At 46.9% G+C, this 19,590-nt stretch overlaps 4 non-coding genes and 1 pseudogene across 4 annotated transcripts; 4 read left to right on the top strand and 1 right to left on the bottom strand.

The window, feature by feature from the left end:
- Positions 1-4,424: 4,424 nt before the first annotated feature.
- Positions 4,425-4,496, bottom strand: TRNAA-UGC (transfer RNA alanine (anticodon UGC)). The gene has a single exon. It is a non-coding gene; the product is annotated as a tRNA-Ala (tRNA).
- Positions 4,497-4,743: 247 nt separating this feature from the next.
- Positions 4,744-4,815, top strand: TRNAD-GUC (transfer RNA aspartic acid (anticodon GUC)). The gene has a single exon. It is a non-coding gene; the product is annotated as a tRNA-Asp (tRNA).
- A 3,917-nt stretch (positions 4,816-8,732) lies between these two features.
- LOC129010122 (large ribosomal subunit protein eL22-like) lies at positions 8,733-9,120 on the top strand (annotated as a pseudogene).
- An 8,284-nt stretch (positions 9,121-17,404) lies between these two features.
- On the top strand, positions 17,405-17,477 carry TRNAF-GAA (transfer RNA phenylalanine (anticodon GAA)). The gene has a single exon. It is a non-coding gene; the product is annotated as a tRNA-Phe (tRNA).
- A 452-nt stretch (positions 17,478-17,929) lies between these two features.
- Positions 17,930-18,001, top strand: TRNAD-GUC (transfer RNA aspartic acid (anticodon GUC)). The gene has a single exon. It is a non-coding gene; the product is annotated as a tRNA-Asp (tRNA).
- The last annotated feature ends 1,589 nt before the right edge of the window (positions 18,002-19,590 follow it).

The raw sequence follows: 19,590 nt of genomic DNA, 5'->3' as shown, positions 1-19,590 counted from the left end.
CAACTTTCCTAAAATCCCACCGCACGTGGGCTGGCAATTCTGAGATGAAAGCGGAAGCCATCGTTTCCACCACTGTCTCAGGTGCCAGGGCAGCCTCCTCAGGGACGTCCCTGCCTCCTCATTGCACTCCACACCACAGCAGAGCATCCACATTTGTAATCAGGCAATTCTTCTTAAAAAATGTTATGTAATTAACATACCATGAGATTCCCCATTTTAAGGTTTACAGTTGCCTTTAGTATATCACAGTTGTGCAACCGTTACCATGACCTGATTCCAGAGCATTTTTATAGCTCTAAAAAGATACCCTGTACCCATCAGCAGTCTGCCCCCATTTCTTCCAGTTCCCCAGCTCCAGGCCCCACGAATCCACTTTCTATCTCTGGATTTGCCCGTTCGGACATTCATCTCTTTTGTTGCTTTTTTTTTTTTGGTTTTTTGTTTGTTTGAGACGGAGTCTCACTCTGTTACCAGGCTGGACTGCAGTGGCGCAATCTTGGCTCGCTGCAACCTCTGCCTCCCGGGTTCAAGCGATTCTTCTGCTTCAGCCTCTCGAGTAGCCGGGACTATAGGCACATGCCACCACACCCAGCTAATTTTTGTATTTTTAGTAGAGACGGGGTTTCACCATGTTGGCCAGAATGGTCTCGAGCTCTTGACCTCGTGATCCACCCGCCTCCACCTCCCAAAGTGCCGGGATTACAGGTGTGAGCCACTGTGCCTGGCTTGTTGCTTGTTTTTTCAAGAGGATCTTATTCTGTCATTCAAGCTGGAGTGCAGTGGTGCGATCCTAGTTCACTGCAGCCTCCATCTCCTGGGTTCAAGTGATCCTCCTACCTCCCAAATAGCTGGGACTACAGGCGCACTCCACCATACTGGGCTAAAATTGTCAGTAGAGACAGCTCTTGTTGTGTTGCCCAGGCTGGTCTTGAGCTCCTGAAGTACTTCATTCCTTCCTATGGCTGGATAATACCCCATTGTATGGATAGACCACATTTTTATTTGTTTCCATTTTTAGGCTATTCTGAATAGAGCTGCTGTGAACATTTATGTACAGGTTTTTGTGTGGATGTATATTTTCCATTCTCTTAGGTATATACCTAGGAGTGAAAAAAAAAAAAAAACAGCACCATTGCCTGGCCAATGTCATTTAGCTTTTCTTCTTTTTTTTTTTTTTTTCTGTTTTTTTTTTTGAGACAAAAAAAAGTTTTTTTTTTTGAGACAAAGCCCTATGAAGAGTCCCCATTACCCAAGGGATCAAGGCCAACTTGAACGTGGCCTCTGAGACTGGACATGCACAGACACTCCACTCACACCACACCCGAGGGCCAACCTGCCCTCCTTCCACCTTCCCCATAGCAGCCCTGTTGGCCTTCACAGGTGCCGTTCCCTCTCCCGGGGTGCTCTGAGCCTAACTCCTGCTCCCTCTGGCTTCTCATCTTCAGAGGCAAGCCCCTCTAGACGCCTCCCCAGGGAGGGTGGCCTGCCTGCCACCCACTCTGGAGAGCAAGCCCAGTGACAGCAGATCTTCTGTCTTGCTTACCATCCTGGGTCCCCAAAACATGGTAGGGCAAATGTTAAAAAGTAAATTGCAATGAATATTTGTAAGAACATTGGAAAAAGCTTTCAAAATTAAACAAGGCCAGCCATGGTGGCTCACGCCTATGATCCCAGCACTTTGGGAGGCCGAGGCAGGTGGATCGCTTGAAGCCAGGAGTTCAAGACCAGCCTGGCCAACATGGTGAAACCCCGTCTCTACTAAAAATACACATATTAGCCAGTGTGGTGGCAGGCACCTGTAATCCCAGCTACTTGGGAGGCTGAGGCAGAAGAATCACTTGAACCCGGAAGACAGATGTTGCAGTGAGCCAAGATCGTGCCACTGCACTCCAGCCTGGATGACAGAGTGAGACCCTGTCTCTCTCAAAAAAACAAAACAAAACAAACAAAAACAAAGTTAAACAAACTTTCCAGAAACTGTAAAGGAAAGGGGAGACATTTTACCTTATCAAAATCTTACATTGACATGGTAAATTGTATAAACAAAGAAGATGAAAGAATAGATGAAAAATACTGCAAAACATGATAAACAGCGTCATACTATTGGATGAGCTATTGCAATTTGGTGAGAAAAACGCAACAGGCAAAGGCCATGAAGAAATTAGTTGCTACATCTAGGCCGGGCGCGGTGGCTCATGCATGCCTGTAATCCCAGCACTTTGGGAGGCCAAGGCTGGCGGATCACGAGGTCAGACAAGATCAGGAGTTCGAGATCAGCCTGGCCAACATGGTGAAACCCCGTCTTTACTAAAAATGCAAAAATTAGCCAGGCGTGGTGGCGAGTGCCTGTAATCCCAGCTACTCCGGAGGCTGAGGCAGGAGAATCACTTGAAACCAGAAGGCAGAGGTTGCAGTGAGCCAAGATCATGCCACTTCACTCCAGCCTGGGCAACAAGAGCGAAACTCCATCTCAAAAAAAAAAAAAAAAACTACATCTAAGGTCGAGTGCAGTGGCTCACACCTGTAATCCCATCACTTTGGGAGGCCGAGGCAAATAAATCACCTGAGGCCAGGAGTTCAAGACGAACCTGGCCAACATGGCCAAACACCGTCTCAAAAAAATACAAAAATTAGCCAGGCATGGTGGCGCGCACTGGTAATACCAGCTACTCGAGGGCCTGAGGGATGAGAATCATTTGAACCCAGGAAGTGGAGGTTGTGGAGATTTGAGATCGCACCACTGCACTCCAGCCTGGATGACAGAGTGAGATTCCCATCTGGGAAAAAAAAACAAAAACCTGCATCTGCATGGCTGGTAGATACCTGAAAACATGCACACCCTAGGAAGTGGGCAGGAAAAAAGCAAAGAAATAATTCAGTTCTACTTCCTACCCAACAGATTGGAAAAATTAAGACTCATGGCCACACCCAGTGCTGAGAATATAGGGAAAAGAGCACCTTCATACATTGTTATTGAATATGTAAGTTGCCACAGCCTTTAGAAAAACTCCAGCAAGACTTATTGTTTTTATTTATTTATTTTTTCTGAGACAGAGTCTTGCTCTGTTGCCCAGGCTGGAGTGTAGGGGTGCGATCTGTGTTCACTGCAACCTCTGCCTCCTGGGTTCAAGTGATTCTCTTGCCTCAGCCTCCCAAATAGCTGAGACTACAAGTGTGTGCCACCACACCCAGCTAATTTTTTATATTTTTAGTAGAGATGAAGTTTCACCATGTTGGCCAGGCTGGTCTCAAACTCCTGACCTCAGATGATCTGCCCACCTCGCCCTTCCAAAGGGCTGGGATTACAAGTGTGAGCCACCATGCCTGGCCCAAAATCTAACAATATTTAAAATAAACTAGGCATGGTGGTTTACACGTGTAATCCCAGCACTTTGGAAGGCTGAGGTGAGAGGACCACTTGAGGCCAGATGTTCGAGACCAGCCTGGACAACATAGCGAGGCCCCTGTCTCTACCAAAAAAAAAAAAAAAAAGAAAAATATTTGCTGGAGGTGGTGAAGTACACCTGTAGTCTCAGCTGCTGGGGAGGCTGGGAGGTCGCCTGAGCCAAGGATTTCGAGGCTGCAGTGAGCTATGATCGCACCACTGCATTCCAGCCTGGGCGACAGAGAAGTACGTTTTTAAAAGTATCCATGCCCTTTGACCCTGCAACACTCCCTGTGGAAATCTGCCCCATCGAGGTACCGGCGCCAGAAGGCAAGGAAAACGCATGCACCAGATCACTGACTACAACACTTCAGTGAGAGGAAACAAAATTACCCGAATCACTAGGAGGAATGTAATAAAGCGTGCTACCTCTCCATTAGGAAATACTAAGCAACCAGGTCCAGAATTTGTCGTGAACTCCATCATGCCTGCACCTCCTCTGCGGCACCCCTGGAGGAAGTCTCCAGCAGCTTCCCGGGCGGTGGCTGCACCTGCTTCCCGATCTCCCCACATCCACCCACGCCCAGGGTGTATTCTCCGCATGGCAGCCAGAGGGAGCCTTTTCAAATCTGAATCTGGTCGCGTTCCCCTGCGTCAGGCCTTCCAGTGTCTTCCAAGATAAAGTTCATCCTCATTCACTAAGCTCCAGGGCATGGCTTTCTTCCTGCCCCTTCAACACAGTTCCTCCAGCCTCAGGGCCTTGGCACCTGCGGTTTCCTCCGCTTGACGCACTGTTTCTGCAGAGGTCTCCCCTGGCAGCTAATCTAAAGCAACCCCCACTCATGCATCCCTGAGTTTCCATCTCATCGCCATTATTGTCTTCATAAAACGTATTGCTACTTGCTTATTGTTAAGTCTCCGGAACTAGACTATAAAGTCCAAGAAGGCTGAGAAAGCTTGCCTGGCCTGTCTTATCCAGGGATACCAGGGGAGGATAAGACAGTGACTGTAATTTGCCCGAAAAAGGCGGAAAAAGGTCTGGAGATGCCGGGGATTGAACCCGGGGCCTCATACATGCAAAGCATGCGCTCTACCACTGAGCTACATCCCCTTACCCGTAGGCTCAGTTTTTCTGGGGATGGTGATACAGGAAGTGCCCTTGGCTCTGCTAGTTTAGGTGCCTTAGCATGGGAACGTGCAGTGCCTCCAGCCACTCAAAGGGGCCTCTGCCCACCCTGGGAAAGTCTGGCGGCCAGGGCGCCCGGCGCAGAGCCTGGATGGCCTGGAAAGGGTAGGAACGACAGCGGGAGAACGGTAGGGACATAAGAAGGGAGCTGCAGAAAGCCTGGTATGGCTTGTCCTCGTTAGTATAGTGGTGAGTATCCCCGCCTGTCACGCGGGAGACCGGGGTTCGATTCCCCGACGGGGAGGTCAACAATGTTAGTATTTTGAAATACAGAGAGGAGACCTTGTTGGCGATGCTTTTCAGTGTTCCAAAATACACTGAGTAGGTATACGAAGATGTGCACGTCGCAGGTGTGCCTGCAGCACTGTGAATTAGGACCCTCAGGAGGGTTCCTTCCCCTCCAAGGAGAGCTGGTGGGAAGAAAAAAGAGGGTGCTGAGCAGTGTGCGCAATAGGTTCATTTTTATGTGAAAAATTATAGATATGCACACAAATGTGTGAGTATATTAATGTTTCTGACTGGCATCACGGTAACAACAGCAGCAGGAGCAGCAGCCAACAATATTCAGTTCTGAACATGTGCGGGGCGGTATTGCTAAGCGCTTTAGTGTTCACGCATTACATCCTCAAGCATCCTACCAACGAGCCGTTTTCTCCACGTCAAACTGATGAAATACAGGCACAGACAGAGGCTTCGTGGCCCGCCCGAGGTCACATCAGTCACGATCAGCTGTAGACATAGGGGGCCTTTGGGGAGAAGGACTCGGGTGGTGGGTGGGAGGAGTGACTTTTTGACTTTCCATTTCTGTACCTTTCTGGACTTTTGGAATTCTATTTTTTCTCCCTTCTTTTCTTTCCTCTCTTATTCGATTTTTATCAAAATGATACGTCTAATTTTTAAAAGTCAGATACAACTACTGTTGAAAATAAATACTTATTCCCCGATGTCGCAGAGAAGAATTAGCAATTAGACAAAAAGTTTCCTCAGCAAGGAGATTTTTACTTTCTCAGAAAGGGTGGTGCCCGTCCAATTCTGCCACGAGCATACATAAAGTAAAAAAGACATAAGAATATTTATTCCTTATGCACGAGGTCCCTATTGCTGTGTTTTGACTGCATTGGCTGCAGCCAGACCTCACAATTTAAACTAAAACCCGATTAGCTAACAGTTCAAAACTTTTTAAAATAGGTAAAGGCAGTGAGCAACAAAAGAAAAAAGGATGTTCCTCACGAAAGGACTTAGAAAAGTAATAATATTCCTAAATAAGGAGGAGTGTAGGCTGCAAGCTGGGACATGCCTGGGCACGTCCAGCACGAATATTTTGACAAAGGTACAAGGACATAGAATGTACTACGTGCCTGTGAGCATGTTTAACATAGATACCGAAGTCAGAGTGTGCTTTTTCTGTTACATTTGCTACCTAAGGCTTAACAGAGAGTTATTACTATAAAATAAGAAACTTGAAGAAAGTTAGTTTTGAGAAAAGATATCAATAACATTTATGATTTAAAGGGGAAGCTTTGAAGACGAACTTTTGCTTTCTAGAATTCCTTCCCTTTTAATTTTTGTAGTTTTTCCTTTTTAAACTGTTTTAGCATGCTTTGGCTTAATTGTTCTACTTGAGCTTTTAAGAAGAGAAGTCTCTTAGAGTAAGGTGGAGGAGAGTTAAGATAGGTTTTAGTAGTTTTGGCAAGAACTGTCGTTATTAATTTTGTCATTAGCTTCCGGAGGCATGGTGTAATATAACATCCGAGAAGGAGAAGTATACCTATTACGGTAGTAATAGAAGTGAGAATTGAGGTTATAGTTTCCTTCCATTGACCAAACCATCGTCCTAGCCAATTTGAAATAGGGTTATTAATTCTAGAATTTCTAGTTAGCTCTTTAGACAAAGCAGTGAGACCTTGTACGGTTCTGGTTATACTTCTGTTAGGAGTCGTGTTATTTGGGATGAAGATTGTGCACAACATTGGGTTTTAATTATAACACAAACACCACCTTTCTCGGCTAATACTACATTTAAAGCCATTTTATTTTCCTAAGCCATTTTACTAGTGGATCCTAACTGTTCTGCTATTCCTTTAATAGCATCTTTAAGTACAGTTAATAAATTGTTGCTGATAGTAATAAATATAGTTTATCCAATTTACATTCTTATTAATTGTTATTTGTGGGAGAAGGGATTTGAACCTCACAGCTATCTGATTTCTAGCTTGGAATTTATCTGATATACCTCGTGGAATGTCAGTTGTATCTAAATAAACATGGGGGTCAAAGGACCTAAGAGACGCTTTTCTTGTTTTACGATGTCGTGTTTTTTTGTTTGTTTGTTTTTCTGGTTGATGAAATGCCAGGGTAAAAAGGATAGCTAACTGAACCAGAGCACAAGTACCGCTCCAATTATTTGGCAAAGTGTCCAGTAAAGGTTCTCCACAATACCACCATACACCTACTCGGGGATGAATAAGGGCTGACTGATGGGTCAGCTCTTGGAAGTGCCTGACCTCAGTGCATTCTGTTAAGTTTCTTTCTTTTTTTTTTTTTTTCCTGAGAGGGAGTCTAGCACTGTCGCCCAGTCTGGAGTGCAGTGGCGCGATCTCAGCTCACTACAAGCTCCGCCTCCCAGGTTCACGCCATTCTCCTGGCTCAGCCTCTCTAGTAGCTGGGACTACAGGCGCCTGTCACCACGCCTGGTTTTTTTGTATTTTTAGTAGAGACAGGGTTTCACCGTGTTAGCCAGGATGGTCTCGATCTCATGACCTCGTGATGCGCCCGCCTTGGCCTCCCAAAGTGCTGGGATTACAGGCGTGAGCCATCGCGCCCGGCCGTTTCCTTGACTTTTAAAAGAAAAGTTAGGTTGGTGTCCTGGAACATGGACAATGGCTATTTCTTCCGGTAATTGAAGATTATTAAGAACATGAACAACTAGTGTTTCATGCGCAAGTTCCTTACCTTTACTGTTAAATAGTTCTCGCTCAGCCTAAATTTTTCCAAATGTATGAGATACCCTGAAGGCATATTTAGAGTCAGTATAGATAGCTCCTACCTGGTTCTGTAAATATTTTAGGGCCTAAGTGCGAATAACTTGCAAGCTTGAGCAGACCAACTATTTGGTAATCTTCCTGATTTTACTTTTTTTAAGGTCTCTTTATCAATTACAGCATATCTATTACGTTGTGTCCTTTCAATCATCTAGGAGGAGCCAGGGTGGTCTCAAACTCCTGAGCTCAAGCAATCCTCCCGCCTTAGCCTACCAAAGTGCTAGGATTACAGGTGTGAGCCACCTTGCCCAGCCTAATATCTTTATTATAGAAATAATTTTTTAAATCACTAAGAAAAATTCAAGAATATCAGTAGATCACAATCAACAGGTAATGAATTTACAGAAGAGGAAAAATGTTTCATTAATAAAAGTTACGGAAAAGCTTGGCTCTTAGAAGTATTTAAATAAATGGAAGTAAAACACAAGTTACTACTTTCAACCTATGATGTTGTGAAAGTTGTCAGAATCAAAATGAAGTCATGGATGTTAAGTAAGTAAGTAAGTAAGTAAATAAATAAATAAATAAACCCTGACAAATAGAACCAAGGAAGGCCATGAAGAGAGGGTTCCCATGCTTGCAGACCTGATAAAAGACTCCAGAAAAACCACAACCTTGCACAAAGGCCTTCGCGACCTTACACAAAAAAGACTACTGCAAGGACGTCCGCCAAGCAGCTGCCTGTCCAGCCTCAGACTACAGTCACCTCTGTTATTGATCTTTGTAGCCAACCATAATTATGTCAGAACAATTATGTAATCCTCCTCCTTTTTTTCCTTTAAAAACATTTGTCTTCCTGCCGGGCGCGGTGGCTCACGCCTGTAATCCCAGCACTTTAGGAGGCCGAGGCGGGAGGATCACGAGGTCAAGACCAACCTGGCCAACATGGGGAAGCCCCATCTCAACTAAACATACAAACATTAGCTGGGCGTGGTGGCGGGTGCCTGTAGTCCCAGCTACTAGGGAGGCTGAGGCAGGAGAATTTCTTGAACCCAGGAGGCGGAGGTTACAGTGAGCCAAGATTGCACCACTGCACTATCAGCCTGGGTGATAGGAAGAGACTCCATCTCAAAACAAACAAACAGACAAATGTTGTCTTCTTTCTGCCTCCACTACAGCCATGGCACCCATGAAAAAGCTTGTGGTAAAGGGGGGCCGAAAAAAGGAAGCAGGTTCCAAAGTTCACTCTTGATCGCACCCACCCCGTAGAAGGTGGAATCATGGATGCTGCCAACTTTGAGCAGTTTTTCCAAGAAAGGATGAAAATTAACGGAAAAGCTGGGAACCTTGGTGGAGGGGTAGTGACCGTCGAAAGGAGCAAGAGCAAGACCAGCGTGACATCCAAGCTGCCCTTTTCCAAAAGGTATTTGAAATATCTCACCAAAAAATATCTGAAGAATAATAATCTACATGATTGGTTGCGCGTAGTTGCTAACAGCAAATAGAGTTACGAATTACGTTACTTCCAAATTAACCAGGACGAAGAAGAGGAGGAAAACGAGGATTAAATTTCATTTATCGGCCAGGCGCAGTGGCTCACGCCTGCAATCCCAGCACTTTGGGAGGCTGAGGCAGGTGGATCACGAGGTCAGGAGATCGAGACCATCCTGGCTAACATGGTGAAACCCCGTCTCTACTAAAAATACAAAAAATTAGCCGGGCGTGGTGGCAGGTACCTGTAGTCCCAGCTACTTGGGAGGCTGAGGCAGGAGAATGGCGTGAACCCCGGAGGCAGAGCTTGCAGTGAGCAGAGATCGCGCCACTGCACTCCAGCCTGGGTGACAGAGTGAGACTCCGTCTCAAAAAAAAAAAAAAAAAAAAAAAAAAATTCGTTTATCTGGAATATTTTGTATGAGTTCTTCAATAAAACTTGGGAACCAGAAAAACAACAACAACACACAACAACAAACAAAAACCCTTTGTCTTTTCCTCCCTGAATGTGCACATAGTTTACTATGGCACACGTATTCCCACTGCAATGCTGTATTTCCAAATAAGTATCTTCTCTTTTAGAGAGCCTCTCTCTCTTTGCTATTTAGGTTGACAATATTAATAAAATTTTGTGTGCAGTTTTTGTTTTTATAACCAAAATTCTAAAGGCAGAAAGCAGATTGTGGTTGCAAGGGGTTGGAGAAAGGAGAAAATGGGGAGTGATTGCTAACGGGTATGGGGTTTCCTTTGGGGTGATGAAAATCTTTAGAATAAGGGCTGGGCGTGGTGGCTCACGCCTGTAATCCCAGCACTTTGGGAGGCCGAAGCAGGTGGATCACGAGGTCAGAAGTTCGAGACTAGTCTGGCCAACATGGTGAAACCCCTGTCTCTACTAAAGATACAAAAAATTAGCCGGGTGTAGTGGTGTGCGCCTGTAATCCCAGCTACTCAGGAGGCTGAGGCAAGAGAATTGCTTGAACCCGGGAGGCGGAGGTTCCACTGAGCTGAGATCGCGCCATTGCACTCTAGCTTGGGTGACAAGTTGAGACTCCATCAAAAAAAAAAAAAAAAAAAAGAAAGAAAGAAAGAAAGGAAAAGAAAAGAAAGAAAATGTTTGGAATGAGATAGAGATGGGAGTTGCACAACAGTGCGAATGTACTAAATGCCACTGAATTACTCACTGTAAAAGAGTTGGCTTTGGCCAGGGGCAGTGGCCCACACCTGTAATCCCAGCACTTTGGGAGGCCCAGGCGGGTGGATCACCTGAGGACAGTAGCTCGAGACCAGCCTGACCAACATGGAGAAACCCCGTCTCTACTAAAAATAAAAATACAAAATTAGCCGGGCGTGGTTGCGCATCCCTGTAATCCCAGCTACTTGTGAGGCTGAGGCAGGAGAATCGCTTGAACCCGGAGACAGAGATTGCTGTGAGCCGAGATCGCGCCATTGCACTCCAGCCTGGACAACAAGAGCGAAACTCCATCTCAAAAAACAAACAAACAAAACAAAACAAAACAAAACACACACAAATACATAAAAATAAAATAAAATGGTTGGTTTGGGCCGGGTGCAGTGGCTCACGCCTATAATTCCAGCACTTGGTAGGGTTGAAGCAGGCAGATCACTTGAGGTAAGGAGTTCGAGACCAGCCTGGCCTCTACTAAAAAGCTCGTCTCTACTAAAAATGAAAAAATTGGCCAGACATGGTGGCATGTGCCTGTAATCTCAGCTTCTCGGAAGTCTGAGGCAGCAGAATCGCTTGAACCTGGGAGGCGGAGGCTGCAGTGAGCTGAGACTATGCCACTGCACTCCAGTCTAGGCGACAGAGAGATTCCATCTCAAAAAAAGAAAATAAATAAAATAATTGGTTTTGGCCAGGCGCATTGATTCATGCCTGTAATTGCCGCACTTTGGGAAGCCAAGGCGAGAGGATGGCTTGAGGCCAGGAGTTTGAGATATAAGTGAGAACCCGATCTCTAAAGCTAGTTTTATGTTATGTGAGTTTCACCTCAATACAAAACAAACAAAAACATTTACTTTTAAAAATGACCGGCCGGGCATAGTGGTTCATGCCTGTAATCCCAGCACTTTGGGAGGCGGAGGCGATCGGATCACCTGAAGTCAGGAGTTTGAGACCTCCTGGCCAACATGAAACCCTGTCTCTACTAAAAATACAAAAAAAAAAAAAAAAAAAATTAGCTAGGTGGAAATTAGCTAGGTGGCCTGCAGTCCCAGCTACTCGGAAGGCTGAGGCAGGAGAATCGCTTGAACCCGGGAGGCAGAGGTTGCAGCGAGCCGAGATCACACCACTGCACTCCAGCCTGGTGACAGAGCGAGACTCTGTCTCAAAAAAAAAAAAAAAAAAAAAAGACTAAGCCTAAGCCTTGTTTGGAGAAGACAGGAACGGAATGGGAAGGATGGAGCTATAAATGGCTTCAGCCTTTTCAGAAACTGCTTCCAGATCCTGTTATCCCACACTCGGACTTCATAATCTATATATGGAATTTTGCCTTTAGTGAACAAATCTTAAACACAAAAGGAAAAACCTATGCAGAAACAACCTAAATAACCACAGATCAGAAGACAGTTAAATGAATTGCTCTATATCAGGTGATGAATGGCACGTGCCAATTTAAACTGATGTGAATTTTTTTTTTTTTTTTTTGAGACAGAGTCTCACTCTGTCGCCCAGGCCGGAGTGCAGTGGCGTGATCTCTGCTCACTGCAACCTCCGCCTCCCGGGTTCACACCATTCTCCTGCCCCAGCCTCCCGAGTAGCTGGGACTACAGGCACCCGCCACCACGTCCGGCTAATTTTTTTGTGTTTTTCAGTAGAGACAGGTTTCATCGTTTTAGCCAGGATGGTCTCCATCTCCTGACCTCGTGATCTGCCCGCCCCCCAAAGTGCTGGGATTACAGGCCTGAGCCACCGCGCCCGGCCAAACTGATGTGAATTCTTTTAAAATGCCTCTAAATGGTGTCGGGCATGGTGGCTCAAGCCTGGAACCCCAGCACCTTGGGAGCCGTAGGCGGCGGGGTGTCGGGGGGTCGGGGGGTGGGGAAATCACCTGAGGTCAGGTGTTCAAGACCAGCCTGGTCAACGTGATGAAACCCCGTCTCTACTAAAAATACAAAAATTAGCCTGGCGTGCTGACGGGCACCTGTAATCCCAGCTACTCGGGTGGCTGAGGCAGGAGAATTGCTTGAAACCAGAAGGCGGAGGTTGCAGTGAGCGGAGATCGTGCCACTGTACTCTAGCCTGGGCGACAAGAGGGAAACTCCATCTCAAAAATAAAAATAAAGCCTCTAAATGTTTAATTTTTTTCTTAACACATGGAATTGATTACAAACTAATTTGTCTCATGGGGTCAAAAAACATTTATCTTTTTTTTTTTTGAGATGGAGTTTCCCTCTTGTCGCCCAGGCTGGAGTGCAATGGCGTGATCTCCTGCCTCAGCCTCCCGATAGCTGGGATTACAGGCATGTGCCACCACGCCTGGCTAATTTTGTATTTTTAGTAGAGACGAGGTTTCTCCATATTGGTCAGGCTGATCTCGAACTCTCGACCTCAGTTAATCCACCACGTCTCAGCCTCCCAAAGTGCTGGGATTACAGGCGTGAGCCCCCGCGCCCAGCCCCAAAAGATTTATCTTAAGTTCAGTAATTCCTTCCATTTCATTTCTGATTTCTTATTCTCTTGTGAAACTAAAATTGATGTTGCTGCCTTTTGTTAAAAATAAAGCAGGGTGCGGTGGCTCACGCCTATAATCCCAGCACTTTGGGAGGCCGAGGCGGGCAGATCACGAGGCCAGGAGTTCGAGACCAGCCTGGCCAACATAGTGAAACCCCGTCTGTACTAAAAATACAAAAAATTAGCCAGGCATGATGGTGAGCACCTGCAATCTCAGCTACTCCGGAGGCTGAGGCAAGAGAATCACTTGAACCCAGGAAGTGGAGCTTGCAGTGAGCCAAGATCACGCCATTGCACTCCAGCCCAACCGACAGTGTGAGACTCCGTCCCCAAAAAAAGATTAAAAATAAAATATATAATCTGATTCCATTTTAATACAATCAATCTGTCAATCTCTCATGCTCTGTGTATATATCCACTGCAGAGAGGCTTAGAATGGTGTTCAATTACTATCCATGAGGGATGTTTCTAAGGATATGGATGCTTATTAGTTCACATCTTCATACTTTTCTATGATTCTTGATACTGAGTTTTTTTTTTGTTTTTTTAATGTAGTCTTGCTCTGTCACCAGCCTGGAGCGCAGTGGTGTGATCTCGGCTCACTGCAACCTCCGCCTCCCGGGTTCAAGCGATTCTCCTGCCTCAGCCTCCCAAGTAGCTGGGACTACAGGCGCGGCCACCACGCTCAGCTAATTTTTTTGTATTTTTAGTAGAGACAGGGTTTCACCATGTTGGCCAGGATGGTTTCGATCTCCTGACCTCGTGATCCACCCACTTCGGCCTCCCAAAGTGCTAGGACTACCGGCATGTGCCACCACACCTGGCTAATTTTTGTATTAGAGATGGGGGTCTCACTATGTTGCCCAGGCTGGTCTTGAACTCCTGGGCTCAAGTGATCCACCCACCTTGGCCTCTCAAAGTGCTGGGATTACAGGTGTGAGCCACCACACCCAGCCTCATATTTTGCTTAAAAAAAAAAATCAACTCATGAAAATGAAATATGTGTGCTGGGCATGGTGACTCACACTTGTAATCCCAGCACTTTGGAAGGCTAGGGAGGGCAGGTCACCTGAGGTCAGGAGTTTGAGACCAGCCTGGCCACCATAGTGAAACCCTGTCTCTACTATAAATACAGAAATTAGCCAGATGTGGTGATGTGCGCCTGTAGTCCCAGCTACTCGGGAGGATGAAGCAGGAGAACCGCTTGAATCCAGAAGGCAGAGGTTGCAGTGAGCCAAGATCCTGCTACTGCACTCCAGCCCAGAAGACAGAGCGAGACTCCGTCTCAAAAAAATAAAATTAAAAAAAAAAAGAAATATGTGATCGGTAATTGTAGTGGGATCAATAGTGACCCCCTAGAAGATGTATCTGCCCAGAACCTCAAAAGGTGACCTTACTTGGAATCCAAGGGTCTTTAAAGAGGTAATTAAGAGAAAGAGCTCAAATGAGTTGATCCGGATTAGGGTGGATCCTAAATCCCATGACATGTGTCCTCATAGGAGACAGCAAAGGAAAAAGCAGGCCTTTTGTGGTAGCTGACACCTGTAATCCCAGAACTTTTGGAGGCTGAGGTGGGAGGATGGCTTGAGCCTGGGAGTTGCAGACCAGCCTGGGCAGCATATTGAGACCCCCATTTCTACAAAAAATGTAACAACAACAACAACAAAAATAAAGAAAGAAAAGGGGAAAGTACACATGGGCCTGGAGAGGAAGGCCACGTGAAAAAGTGGGCAGAGAGTGCAGTGATGAAACTACACGACAAAGGACACCAAGGCCACCACTAGAAGCTGGGAGTGGGAGGTGGCGTGGGACACTTTCTTCCCCAGAGCCTCCAGAAGGAACAAGCACTGCTGACCCCTTGATTTTGGACTCTGGTCTTCAGAACTGTGAGAGAGTAAATTTCTGTTGTTTTAAGCCACTCAGTTTGTGGTGATCTGTTACTGCAGCATTAGAAGCCATTAAGTAATTAAGTAATTAAGACCTGGCAACTTGTTTATCCAACAAAGATTCATTGACAGCCTCCTATATGCAAAGCACTGAGCTGATACATTATCAAGTGAGAAAAATAGGGCATTGGTTGTATGAACTGAATCATTTGAGAAAAAACTATGGGGAACAAAACAAAGTGAGTTGGTCATTTTTAAAAATATTAACAATTGCCATGAGACTCCAGTTTTCCCTTCTCAATTTCATTAGCAACACACATTTTCGGAACACACACCTTGGTTTGTGATTGCTGTAGACTGAAGATCCGGCTGGGCACCAAAGCCCACTCCTTCTCTCACAGGCTCAGAGCTGGATGTGCTGCATTGCTGGCCTAGCTGTCTGGAGCCGGATCTAGCCAGACCTGATACCCATGTCAGAAATGAATACACAATGCTGGGCCCCCCGAAAGGCCATTTGCCATGCTCTTGTGGGAGGATCTTCAGAAGGGGCTCTATTCATGACAGGAAGGGAGCAAAGAATTTCAGAAGAGAGACAATGTGAAATCTTTCCACTCTCTCAGAAAATCCAGCCACAGTGAGTAGGGTGGAAGGTGTATTAGTCTCCTCAGGCTGCCATAACAAAATACCATAGGCTGGGGGTGCTTGAGATACAGAAACGTATTTTCTCACTTTTCTGGAGGCTGGAAGTCCAAGATCTAGGTGCTAGCAGGCTTGGTTTCTTCTGAGGCCTCTCTTCTGGGCTTGTGAATGGTTGCCTCCCTGCCAGGTCCTCACATGGCCGTCCCCCTGCATGTGTGTCTGTGTCCTAATCCTAATCTCCTCCTCTTACAAGGACAACAGTCACATTGGATTAGGGCTTCCCCTAATGACCTAATTTTAACTTAATCACATATTTAAAGGCCCTATCTCCAAATACGGTGACATTCTGAGGAATTGGGTGTTAGGGCTTCAACATACAGATTTTGGAGGGATAGAATTCAGCCCATGACACCAGGTTTGAGGACTCTTAAGGGGACTCCGGTTTGCTCCAGGAAGTTCAGGAAATTGGCTGACCCAGTGCATCCATTTGGAAGTGTAGTGGGCATCTCAAAACGTAACATGCCTGTGACTGAAGTCTTGATTTCCTTACTCACTCTGAGGCACCTGCCCTCGGGCAAGAGCATCAGCATCCATGCGGTAGCCCAGACAGCCGCGGGGTGTCATCCTTCACCCCTTTCTTTCCCCGTTCCCTATGTGAAATCCATCAACAAGTCCTCCCACCCTCCTTCTGAAGCCAGTCTCAAATTCGTCCCTTCGTCAACACCTCCAACTGCCTCCTCGCTGGACTCCCTGCTGCCACTCTGGCTGGCCAGTCCATTCTCCACCCAGCAGCGGGGGTGACTTTGCAGATGGAAATCATCTCACTCCCCCATGGCTTTCCAAGATCCAGGGCATCCAGGCTCATCTCCTAGGCCTCCAAAGATGGCAAGATCTGGTCTCCGCCCCACATTCAGACCTTGCCCCTTCCTCTTCCCCTCCATCTCTTCCCCTCCACCTCTTCCCCTCCACCTCTTCCATCATGACTTCTTTCTGTCCCTTTGACAAGCCAACCTGGTTTCAACCTCAGGACCTTTGTACTAGCTGTTCCCTCCGTCTGTGACGCTCTTCCTCCAGGTCTTCCCGTGGCTCTTCAGTCTTCTGGTCTTCTCAGATCTTCCCTTCTCTTGCTGCCCCCACAGTGCAGGTATTTTATTTTTCTTAGCATTTACTATTATGTGGACTTATTTTGTTATTGTGTTTGGCTTTTTTTTTTTTTTTTTTTTTTGATAGAGATAGGGAGCTCACTATTTTGCCCAGACTGGTCTCCAACTCCTACCAGCGAGTCTGCTTTCACCTGGGCCTCCCAAAGCTCTGGGATTACTAGCTTGAGCCCCCGCATCTGGCCTGTTAATTGTATTTGTTGATGGGTGAGATGGTTATTAGGTGCTCGGCGAATGCTTCTTGAATGACTTCAGGTCATGAGGGACTTCCTGATTCTCTCCCGGACAACATCCGCACCGTCCAACCGCCCACTTCCCAAAGCGAAGAGCCCAGTCTGGATGCCAACCTGTTGACGTCTTCCTACTTGGAAGCTGAGCAGGTGCTCACAAGCATGGAGGCCACACTCGGAGGCCGGATCTGAGTCACTCCCTGCCCGAGGAACGCTGCGTTCCGGCCGACGCGTCCTCCCGCAGGCCCTGGCGGTGTCAACATCCCTGCCACGCCTCGCGCTGCTTGCGGAGCTGCGCCCAGAGGATGACATTTTTCCTTTGCGCGGAGAAGGGGGCTTGAGAAAGCCGAGCTCTGAGCCAGGTGGGATTCATTCATTCACGCATGCATTCATTCATGTAGTCAGTCAGTCCATCAGTCAACAAATACTTGTCAAGCCCCACAATGTGCTAGGCACTGTTCTAGGTACTGAGGGACACAGCGGTGCCCGAGGTAGACAAGGTTCCAGCTCCTCTTGTGTTTGTCATGCTGGCTGGAGAGACAGACAAGGAAAATGATAAAGTTAGCAATAAATAGTAAGGGCTGGGCCTTGGCGGGAGATGTGATCAGAGAAGGCTTCTCAGAGGTAGTGGCTTTGACAGACGAAGAGGCCACTGCACGCAGTCCCTGCTGAACCTGCATTCCCCGCGTCGGTGTCAAAGACCCGGGACGGCAAAACGACCAGGAGGATAAAAGAGCAAGCTATCCACAATGCCTGCCGAAATAGCTCAGTTGGGAGAGCGTTAGACTGAAGATCTAAAGGTCCCTGGTTCGATCCCGGGTTTCGGCAGTTTCTATTTTTCTTTCCCCCTGGGGGAAAAAGGAGGTGCATAGACGAAGCCGATTCCTTCCAATTGATCAAAGGCTTTTACTTTCTATGTTTAAGAAAGCCCCGAGCAGTGTCCGCGAGGAGCCAGAGGGAAAGGAAACTCCCCCGCCACTCCCCGTTTGGATAAATCAAATTAGGTCAAGTTTTTCCTGTCTCCACCTCCTTCCTGTCTCAAATGCACATTTGTTGATGCCTGTTTGTTCATTTTTGCTTTCTGTTTTTTAATGTCTGCTTTCTGAACTCTCGCGGCAAAATAAAAGACCAAGCAGGAAACGGTCGCCTTAAAATGGCATGAAGTCAAGTCGGACCTGTTGTTTTGTGGGAAATACAAGATGCTTAATTCTTTGGAAGGTGTTTAGGGAAAGCTACATTTACCTTAAGAGAGTCACTTGAAAGGCTTGGTTTTCAGGCGATCCTCGTTAGTATAGTGGTGAGTATCCCCGCCTGTCACGCGGGAGACCGGGGTTCGATTCCCCGACGGGGAGGCCAACTATACTTTTACCGTTCTTCTGTATTTTTCCTTACTCTTCCTATGAAGAATAAACACGGCAGGTAAACGGGACTCTGGTTCTGTGGTTTTCTCTGGTCTTGCTGCGTGTCACACAGTTACAGGAAAGCAAGAAAAAGGCAGTGCTCACCTGCGGAAGTGTTCATCTATTTCTTTCTTTTTTTTTTTGAGACCATTTTTTTTTTTTTTTTTTTTTTTTTTCTGAGACAGAGTCTCGCTCTGTCTCCCAGGCTGAAGTGCAGGGGCCCGATCTCAGCTCACTGCAACCTCCGCCTTCCGGGTTCAAGCGATTCTCCCGCCTCGGCCTCCCAAGCAGCTGGGACTACAGGCGTCCGCCACTACGCCCAGGTAATTTTTATATTTTTAGTAGAGACGGAGTTTCACCATATTGGCCAGGCTGGTCTCGAACTCCTGACCTTGTGATCCTCCCGCCTCGGCCTCCCAAAGTGCTGGGATTACAGGCGTGAGCCATTGCGCCCGGCCTAGAGACCATTTCTTTTTTTCTTTCTTTTTTTAAGACGGAGTTTTGCTCTGTCACCAGGCTGAAGTGCAGTTGTGTGATCTCAGCTCACTGCAACCTCCACCTCCTGGGTTCAAGCGATTCTCCTTCCTCAGCCTCCCGAGTAGCTGGGATTACAGGCACGCGCCACCAGGCCCAGCTAATTTTTGTATATTTGGTAGAGATGGGGGTTTCACCGTTTTGGCCAGGCTGGTCTCGAACTCCTGAACTCGGGTGATCCTCCTGCCTCGGCCTCCCAAAGTGCTGGGATTACAGGCCTGAGCCACCATGCCTGGCCGTGTTCATCCATTTCTTGCACCCCTCCTGCAAACTGTTTGGTTTATGTAATGGTTTCTCAGAATAAGATTATCAGCTTCCGAGGCCAGGAACTGCTCCTTCTGCTTCCGTCTTAGGATTTGCTCCAGCCCCGAGGGAGGGCCCTTGGAAAATGTTGATAGATTTGCTTGTCTTTAGGCAGTTGCAGACTCAGCTTCCTGAATACAGCTATCACCTTTCCCAGGCGCTTTTGTTGAGTTAACTTTCCATATTCATTTTACAAATATTTACTGAGTACCTATTATGTGCCAGGCACGGTTCTAGGCAGCAAGACAGAGAAGGTGCTGCCCTGTTGAGATTACCACCTAGTGAAGGACCTGGCATTGAACAAATAGGATAAAATGGGTAAATGCCATGAAAAAAAACCAGGCAAACCAGAGGCATGGGATAGAGAGTGAGTGGGATTCATAGGCCCCTTTAGAGAGGTGGTCAGGGAGGCCTTTCTGCGGAGGTGGCATTTGAACCAGGACCAGGAAAATGAGAAAGAGCCAACCATAAGAAGAGCTGGAGGCCGGGCACGGTGGCTCACGCCTGTAATCCCAGCACTTTGAGAGGCTGAGGCGGGTGGATCACCTGAGATCGGGAGTTTGAGACCAGCCTGACCAACATGGAGAAACCCTGTCTCTACTAAAAAACACAAAATTAGCTGGGTGTGGTGGCACATGCCTGTAATCCCAGCTACTTGGGAGGCTGAGGAAGGAGAATCGCTTGAACCCGGGAGGCAGAGGTTG

Source organism: Pongo pygmaeus, chromosome 10 (assembly GCF_028885625.2).
Source record: "Pongo pygmaeus isolate AG05252 chromosome 10, NHGRI_mPonPyg2-v2.0_pri, whole genome shotgun sequence".
Classification (NCBI taxonomy): domain Eukaryota; kingdom Metazoa; phylum Chordata; class Mammalia; order Primates; family Hominidae; genus Pongo; species Pongo pygmaeus.
The sequence above is the reverse complement of the archived record's forward strand: the minus strand, read 5'-3'. Positions and strand labels throughout refer to the sequence as shown.